Source organism: Syngnathus scovelli, chromosome 6, assembly GCF_024217435.2.
Source record: "Syngnathus scovelli strain Florida chromosome 6, RoL_Ssco_1.2, whole genome shotgun sequence".
NCBI classification, from domain to species: domain Eukaryota; kingdom Metazoa; phylum Chordata; class Actinopteri; order Syngnathiformes; family Syngnathidae; genus Syngnathus; species Syngnathus scovelli.
This window is the reverse complement of record NC_090852.1, coordinates 17,577,719-17,587,500: the sequence shown is the minus strand read 5'-3', so window position 1 is coordinate 17,587,500 and position 9,782 is coordinate 17,577,719. Positions and strand designations below refer to the sequence as shown.

General features: G+C 41.5%; 1 long non-coding RNA gene across 1 annotated transcript; it reads right to left on the bottom strand.

Annotated features, from left to right (window-relative positions):
* Window positions 1–2,929: 2,929 nt before the first annotated feature.
* Window positions 2,930–9,586, bottom strand: LOC125971264 (uncharacterized). The gene is made up of 2 exons (XR_011087044.1): window positions 5,403–9,586; window positions 2,930–4,433 (listed from the first exon to the last, which is right to left on the bottom strand). It is a non-coding gene; the product is annotated as an uncharacterized lncRNA (long non-coding RNA).
* Window positions 9,587–9,782: the final 196 nt, after the last annotated feature.

Below are 9,782 nucleotides of genomic sequence, written 5' to 3'. Positions count from 1 at the left end.
GCTCTAACCCTAACCCTGGGTCTAACCCTCGCTCTAACACTAAGCCTAGCCTCTAACCCTAGCTATAACCCTAGCTCTAACACTAACCTCTAATCCTAGCTATAACCCTAACCCTAGCTCCAATCCTAACCCTAATCTCTAACCTTAGCTCTAACCCTATCTCTAACCCTAGCTCTAACCCTTACCTTAACTCTAGCTCTAACCCTAGCTCTAACCCTTACCTCTAACCCTAACGCTAACCCTAGCTCTATTCCTAACGCTAACCCTAGGTCTGACCCTAACCGTACCTCTAACCGTACCTCTAACCCTACCTCTAACCCTAGCTCTAACACTAGCTCTAACCCTAGGTCTAACAAGAGCTCTAACCCTAACCTCTAACCCTAGCACTAACCCTAGCTCCAGTTCTAAGCCTAGCTCTAACCCTAGCTCCAGCTCTAACCCTAGCTCTAAACCTAGCTCTAACCCTAGCTCTAAACCTAGCCCCAGCTCTAACCCTAGGCCTAAACCTAAGCCTAGCCTCAGCTCTAACCCTAGCCTAACCCGAAGCTTAAGGGAGGTGTTATATGGTGTAGCACAGTGTTTCCCAACCACTGTGCCGCGGCACACTGGTGTGCCGTGAGAGACGTTCAGCTGTGCCGTGGGACTGTCCAATATTAATTACGGAGCGCATTGTAAACAGGATCGCCAAACCACTGGTCAGTTCGCGCAAGGCCTGGTCAGCCACTTGCTAATCGTGCATGTGTGGAGAATCTTGAGATTTCATATTGTGTCGATATGATTGTATTGCATCGGCACATATATAGGAATAGGACTCTACGTGTTTCGTTGTAATATAACTGATTTTAATATAGGAGCTTAACAGATTTTTGTTGGCGGTGCGCCGCGAGATTTTTTCCAATGAAAAGGTGTGCCATGAATGAAAAAAGGTTGGGAAACACTGGTGTAGCACACGAGCAACTGTGTTGCAAATTCACTTTGATGAAAGTTTTCAGGCCACACTGAGATTCGAACTCTTGTCGCCTGGGTGAGAGCCCAGAGCACTAACCGCTACGCTATGGAAGCCTCGTGGTTTAATGGGGTAGCCCACAGGCGAACAGGTGAGTGGTCCCCAACCTGCACCTACCTTAATAATAATTAATAATAAAAGTACATTTCTAACCAGCAATCTAATGTGAAATTGCAGTAGATATACATACACATTGTCATATAAAGCAGTTAACCAAATGTCTGATATTTATGTTTTAATTGGCGAATATAAAAACAAGGAATAAAACACCAGACAAGTTTGAACATAAATGTTTATTAAAAACAATAATATTAAAAGTACATTTCAAACCAGCAATCCAATGTGAAATTGCAGAAATCCAATGTGAAATTGCAGTAGATATATTGCATAACAATATTTAGGCGTATATATGCATACACGTTATTTAAAAAACCCTACCATACCATTTTAGTGTTTACCAGGTATGTGGCCTTGTGTTGGACTGTCAGTCCTTACCAGCTCAGTGGCCCAAGAGGAGAGTGTCCGCCCTGAGATTGGTAGGTCGTGGTTTCAAACCCCGGCCGAGTCATACCGGTGACTCTAACAACGGTACCCATTTCTTCCCTGCTTGGCACTCAGTGTAAGGGGTTGAGTGGGGCTCCACTGCTGCTCACGATCTTTTAATTTATAAAATCAAGATTAGCCAAAGAGAAGCATAAACTCCCCGTTTTTGCATAACGGACTATTTTCCTTAGATTTTGCGAGGTTGGGAGGGGGGGGGGGGCAACTTCACGCAGGTAACGGCGCATCCCTTCATGCAATCAAGTTAGCCGTTAGCTTGGAGAAAACGTGCACCAAAGAAGTGCTGTTTCACTGAGTGCTTCTTTCTTTCCTTGGCAAATCGTAAATCGACATTCTGGCTTACATAGTTCACGCCAGGAGGGAGACGCCACACGTTCACTGACTGATCCGTTGATGCACGGGAAGGAAGGCAGTTCCCCCATTGACTCGTTCGCGAACGGGAAAGTCAGGATTCGTTCCCTCGCTGATCCGTTCTCGCGATTAACTGGAAATGAGAAACGCTCACTCAATGATTCGTTGGAGAACGGGAAATGCAATTCACGACTCGTTCGTGAATGGGAAGTGACGTCACTTTCTTCTTCATTTTCGGCGAGGTGGCACCAGCTTCAATGGGCATTACCGACACCTACTGGTTGAAGTCATATGAGCTGAAAAAAGAACGAATCACTTTAGGAAGTGATTCGTTCACTCTCGTTCACTGAATAGATTTGTTATTTCGAACGAATCGTTCACTCACGAGCCAACACTCGTGTAGGTGTTGTATTATATAAAGAAACATGTGAGGATTCGTTGAACGATTCGTTAGAACAAATATTTTGAGTGAACTGATTCTAAAGATTCAGTTCATTTAAAAGAACTGGAATGCACATCACTAGTTTAGTCTTTTTATTAACTTTTTTTTAATAGTCTCACTCTCTGGCTTTGCCTGTGCAGTCAATGATTTTTAGCACAAGGAAATGATGTGATAGTACAGAAACTGGTTAGTTCTCAGCAGAGAGTTCATATATGGGGGGAAAAAATGGGACAATGAAGATTTCTCTGGTTTGATGTTTAGAAAAATATGGGTCAGTCAAAGTGACCCACTCTATGCTTAATCATTAAAAAATTAAAAAAATTGTAATGGTTGCAATTTATATGAATTATTTTCATCCTAATTCAACAGAAAATATAATATGATGCAAAAACAAAAGTAAAATCTATTTTCAGTTTATTTTTTTTATGGTGAACCATGTTTTTTATGAGTGGTTGTTTTATGTAATGGGCTATCAATAAACAAAAAACTATTCCATACATAAACTTGGCTGACAAACTAAATTATGATCACTTTTTGGCAAATTGCTGAAAAAAAATTGACCACAAGGATAAAAGTTCTCCAACACCACATTTTATTTTGAGCCATTTAACATTGTATAATTATAAATCGTGTTTAATTAGTGTGTTCAAACCTGAATGAGGCAACCTGAGTGATCCATAGTTCAGTTCAAACCAGCATCAGCCAGGAGGAACGTGCATCAATGAACTGTTACGACTTTGCTTCCGTTAATGAGAGGGAAAGGATTTGATGTTAATGCTGTTGATCAGCACACAGGCTTCAATCCACCTAATTAACTACACACACAAAAATAATCAATGACTAAAAATGATCTTGGTGAAAATAGCACGTTTATGTGAGCATTTGGCCGGCCGGCGGGCGGCCCTGCACTGTTGCAGGCTGTGCAGCAGAGCGCACTCCAGAGATCCATCCATCTCAATCGGAGGCTGCAGCTGACACCTTACAAAGAGGTACAATTAATAAGGGCATTATCCAGCGGTGGGCAACAATAGAGTCCCAACGCACAGACACCAACCTCGGGAGGCCCGATGATGAAGTGTGTGTGTGTGTCTTTGGAGGAAAAAGGGTCTGAGGGGGGAAGGGTGTGACATGGTGGCTGAAAATTGGATGCATGACAAGCAATGTCTTCACACCATGAATCACCGAAAACATGTGAGGATTGACAATTCAACCAGCAAGAACAGCTTCTCAAAAAGTGTGCCTAAATATTTGACATAGCTGGATAGATCCATTATAAAATTTCATTTAATATTTTATTAAATTATTAAATTGATCTGTTGATGGAAACTATTTTTTATCTTTATCTTTTTATCCAGGGGACATTTTTTTTTTCATTAAAATATGTAAGTAGCAGATGCGTTTTGTCTTGTTTTTTGGTGTACACTTGAATTATTATTTTTTTTATTTAAACCAAAGTCTGTGGTTATTTTGGTCAGAAACCAAACCCATGATGATGCTGCATTAAAATTTCATCCTGACCCCTGAAATAAAAAAATAAAAAAAACATTTAAAACTATTTAGAAAGTCTAACATCAAATAACTGAACTAAAATTTTGGGTTAAAAATAATCAATTGTGAATTATTTTTGAGAGGTCTACATTAAGAAAGGTCATTTAATGATAGGAAAAAAAAAAAAATATATATATATATATATATATATATAGATAGATAGATAGATAGAGATAGAGATATATATGTACACACACATACACACATTTATATATAATTAACAGCTTTTGAGGTAATACTGTCACTTGGACATGGTGCCCAGATAGAGAGACAGAGAGGAAGGGTGAGAGAGTGAGTAGATCAATCAAACAAACAGGACAAGCGATGATGGCGCTGCCATCAAAGTGTCCTATTAGTGCAGCTTGAGCGCAGCATTGTGCTTCACAGGCGAGAGGGCGGGAACGGCGCCGCGCTGACATTTACAGCAAAACCAGGGGTTGTTTGTGGTCACTGCACTGGAGACAAATGCCGGACCCCGAGGGTCAGGGGGTCACGGGCTACATTTCACCCGCAGCGGAGGTCCCTCTGTTGGAGAAGACAAACAGATAAAGGAGCCGAGGTGTGACGAGCTCCCGCTGTCGCGGAAATCAATGCGAGGACCGGAGAAGGAACTTGTACGTCTCCTCGAGTTCTTAGTCAGTCCTTTTTTTTTTTCTTTATTCCCGCTCGGGGAAAGGATGCGCTTGCTTATGGATTAACGGCGTGATCAATAACAAGATAGGAGGCTGTAAAGCTGAGGAAAATTAATTCGAAATGCAGTCAAACTCTTATCGACCGGCGGCCAGGCTAGCAGGTAGCTGATAATCCGCCAATATTGTGATGAGCGGCTAATCTCTCATTTTAAATATGACCTCCATCGCCGCATAATAAAAGTTGAGAGCGGCCACCCATTTTGTTGGCGTCTAATCAGCCCGGAGATTTTCTCACCTATTCATCTCCGTCCGAGCGCTAATCTTCCTTTCTGAGCCCCAGTCAATTAAAGCACTTTCATATCGTCACTGGCGGGGAACAAAAACACTCGCTGAACTTTGCTGTGACATCACTAGTCGCCAAGTCCATTTTTTTCCCCAGCTTTTATAAACACGATACGCAAACAATGAGGATTTTCAGAGTAGTGACACCTGGAGTAAAAAAAGAAATAAATAATCTTTTTCTCTGGACGTCGTAGGATAGCATTAATTGGTGTCAAAGAAGTATGTGATGTTTTGTTTTGACTGAGAAATAAACTTTGGTTCATTTTAGCCCCAGAAGTAAATTCAAGTATTATTTACTACTTTTTTTTTTTTTTTAACTTCAAATCATCTGTAGCTAATTATTGGTACCTCAACAGAGTACAGCTATCCAATCAGCGTCGCCTTCTTCTAATTTCATTCTAGTGGAGTGCAAATGAGACAATCATTTCGTGTCAATCCATCTCATCAACACATGAGGCTCACCTAAATATCATCTTAATTATTCCCCACTGAGATTGGCCAACTCCAAGCTGTCACTCACCCCTTCCCTGGCGAGGACCAATCAAGGCTCGCGGCCTCGCCACCGGGCGCCACTCGGGAGCGGGTCACCTCCGACTCACGGCCTCCCTTCATCGGGGCTACGAGCTGAGGGGGAGCATCAAAAGGAGAAAAACAAAGCAGGTTAATTGGTGATCAACACAGTGGGACTTTAATGAGGCTGGCTAGCCCGCGGCCGGGCTCGCTTCGCCTCGCAACTTTCCTCCGTTTTTCTTTGATCGCCTTGGCTTGTTCCGTGTGTGTCATTGTCGCTCGTAATTACCTTTTGCGCCAAATGGCCGCCGTGAGAGATAGGTGTCTGTAATTAATAACATTTCCATAAATTTGAATGGCTAACTAGTCTCATTAGCCGCGCCCTTCGTCTTTTTTGTCTCGCCTCGACTTCTCTTGTCATCTTTTTCCAACTCCGACGATATACAAACGTGCCACTTAGGGCGAGGGACTCGCTTGATGTGCGCCACATTTTTCCAGTCATCCAATTTCACTTGCGGGTCAACACAAATTGTTGGAAGAATGGAAGTTGTTTTTGTTTTTTTCAATTAAGTCAATCAAACTTTGATGAAGTGTAAACACGGAGGAACAGCGGCTAAACGTTATTGGCGCTTCCTGTTTTGGATCGCCGTCGTGTTGGCAGCGAGAGGGCCTTTGTTGTGTTCACTTGACAACTACAATTACACAGAGGAGTGTGTGTGTGTGTGTGTGTGGGGGGGGGGGGGGGGGTCTTTAAGGAAACACATTTGTTTTGATGACTTCCAATATGTGCCAAAGCTTTTATTGTGACACATACACAGGAAACAATTATGTGATCCCCCAGTTGAATTTGTAAGATTGCTCACTTAGAAAGAAATGAACAGTCAAGCAAATCAGTTCAAAATGCAGAAAAACACACAAAGTGTGCAATTCATCCAGAATTTTGTGTCTGGCACACCTGTTTTGGGAATCCATTTCTCAATTTTGATCCCACTGGCAAGATGAAAAAAAGCAAACAATCAGCAACATCTGCCATCAATGCTTATTTCCCGCCATAAACCGTTTTCATCTACACTTCATCGCTAATCTGTCCTTTATCGTAATCAATAAACATTTTGAGAATTTCTTCGCGAGTGAGCAAACCAAGTTGAACCAATCACAAGTCGGCGTGATTGTAAAGCGAGGAAACATAAGCGGCTCTCACTAATGCGGCCGTATTAATAATTCATTCGCCATTAAAGACGAGTAGACTCTTCCATATGCCGTCAAGATTGTAATCTGTGTGTGTTTACCTGCCGTGAGTGAAAATGAGGCTTTGCTCAATGATAGCAGGCGAAGCGAGTCTTTGTTGACGCCACTCTATAATCTGCTGGAGAGCAGCCTATCATTAGAGCGGGCGGCGCCCTATTAGACTGACACGGATGCGATGGGGAGCAATTGATTCTGCGCGTCAATCAGCAGGCGGCCGAGAAGTGGCTTGTTTGTGTCGTACGCGCTTCACAACAACCGCTTTGGAAAAGAACCACACCAAGAAGGAGGAAGTCATTAGCCGACTCTTCCTCCTCTTATGCTGTGCTCAACACAATTGCGATTGGAATATTTTGCCCCCCCATGATCAATTCGAGACTTCAATTTGTACAATTAGGAATAAATAAATAAATACACAAATAAATAAACACACAAATAAATAAATAAACACACAAATAAATAAATAAACACACAAATAAATAAACAAATAAATAAATAAGGAATCAATAAATTAATACCCAAATAAATAAACACATGAATATATAAATGAGTGAATAAATAAAATAATTAAAATAATCAATCTGATCAGAAGTTGGACCAATCTATTTCTACTTTTTTCTTTTAATCAATGAGTGAAAACCAAGCAGCATCCCCCTTCCTCCTTTTAAGACTTGCATCTTTATCAGCCGACATCTGAGCCCACTTGGAATGAAAGTCGCAGCTGGAAGTAGAGAATACATCTCACTGGCTAAAAAGGGAAGGGTCCCACCTGATTAAGAAGGGCAGGGGAAAGACTTTGGCAGGCCAATGGGAAGGGGTCAAGGATACCCCCCCCTACTCTCCCACCCACCACTGTCATTTTTCTATGACGGCCCCTCCCCTCGGGTCAAAGTTGAGGCTGACTTTTCATGAACAGAGCGCTCCGACGTCAAACACGAGATTAAAGCGGCACGGTGGCATCTTGCGAGGGGACCAAATGAAAATATCAAGCGCTAAGCTTCATCCGCCGTCACCCCCCCGCCCCCCTCTCACCCCCGCCTCCCCGATTGTGAAAAGCCAGGGACAGGTATTTCATATTAGAGAAGCAGCCTAGTTAGCAGAGGTGGGCCTGCTGCTTTCCACACTCTCAGCGCCGGTCAAAAGGCCAGGCTGGCTTTGGAATTGCTTTATTGCTGCAATATATTACAGTAGAGGCCCGTGCAAGCAGCTTATTAAGGAGGCAGCCAAGAGATGCCCTCCTGACACACACACACATGAACACACACACGAACACACACAGCAAACTTTCTTATAGCGCAGAATGAAATGATGCTTTTTTTTTTTTTTTAAATAAATGCTCTATAAAAGTCAACTCAATTACTTTTTGTCAAAAAAAAAAAAAAAAGATTTTGATTAATGAAGAAATCTATACAATGATTCCACTGTGGTTATTACAAAAGAGCCACGTGGAAGAAAAAAAAAAATTTTTTTGCTGCCAACATAAAGTAGCAAGAATAAACTCTGTCCGTCCGTCCGTCCGTCCGTCCGTCCGTCCGTCCGTCCGTCCGTCCGTCCGTCCATCCATCCATCCATCCATCCATCCATCCGTCCATCTGATTCTAAGAGGCTGAAAAAAAAAATACACAAAATCCCTACTTTCGCTTTTTTAGCGGAACAAAATAGATAAATAAAGGCTACCAAAAAAATAAAAATCCCGACGCGCCGGTTTTTCCTCCTGGCACGTCCGTATTTCTAATCATAAATTATAGTAAGACATGAGCTGATCTGGAAGGCTTTTCTCTAATCCCCACACCCCCGCCCCCCCAGAAAGGGGGTCTTTACTGGAAGGCAAATTTTGTGATGGAGCGGGCCCCAGTTGCACAATGTTGCGTCGGGCTACAGCATTCAAGCTTAAGCCAACTTATCAACTACATTCAAAGCACATCCATTGAGCTACGCTGCAACCAGACTTTTTTTTTTTTTTTTTTGCAGATCTATTAGGAATACTCTTATCTGTATTTAGCATATGCTGTGTGTGTGTGTGTGTGTTTGGCAGCTTTGGCCGGATTTACACTCAAAACACCTCAAGCTATTCTTGAGCGAAAACTGCTGATAACATTGGCAAAACTTGTGCAGACAAGCAGAAAAAGATAAATTCATTTGACAAACTGTCATATCGTTTTTATTTACATTCTGCTGCTTTTGTCCATTAAAAAAAAAATACAATTTAGCATTTAAAATAGTGGGTTTGTTGATATTTTTTGTGCTAAAGGTCACAGGTTTTTGTGCATTATCTTGTTTTTATGGTTGAGAATTGAAGGAGGGGAGGCGCGTGAAAGAAATGTTGCAAGTTAGCAGGAACTTTTTCCGCGGCGATTGAGCCACGGCTAATCCGAGCGTGAAGCCTTTCAGTGGGAAAAAGCCCTGCTGCAAGACAGAGAGGGGGAAAAAAAAAAAAAAAAAAAAGCTGCTGCGGCGGCTGCTCACAAAAGCCGTAATTGCACACAGCACCGCTAATTAGGCTTACATTTGCTTTTAACTACAATTAGTCATTAAAAAGGAAATTTTGATCCATGCACCAAATCATTAGGGGGGGGATTTTCTTTTTTTTCCTCACCAAAAATTATTTTAACACCCTTCTGTTATCTTTGATACAAAAAATAATCAATATAACATTTACGTCAGTCCTGATTTTTTTTTTTTTTGTTTTATTATTCCTATGTTTGCTTTCCAGTTATCTTCATTTTCAAGCAAGCTATTTTTTTTTTTTTTTACCTCATGAGACCCATTTTTGCTTTTTCTTCTTTTAGGGGGGTGGGGGGCTTTGAAAGGAGTGTGCATTCACAGTTTCCAAGCAGCAGTGTCCTCTCATACCTGTTGAGAACACTTTCATCCTATAATGGGGCTCATTAGCCACATTGTTAACGGACGCTGGGAGGGAGCAACATCATAGCTGATAATAATAATAGTTTACTTACTTCTTGAGAAAATGCTGCTGCACAAAAACCGACCGCCCTGCAAGACAAAACACAATTCAAATGATTAGTTAAGAAAACTAGAAACTGTATATATAAATATAATGTTAAAGTTATGTTTTTTTCAGAAAAAGATTTTCAAATAATAAAAGAAACAGTCATATTATGCAAAAAAAAGTTGCACTTATAAG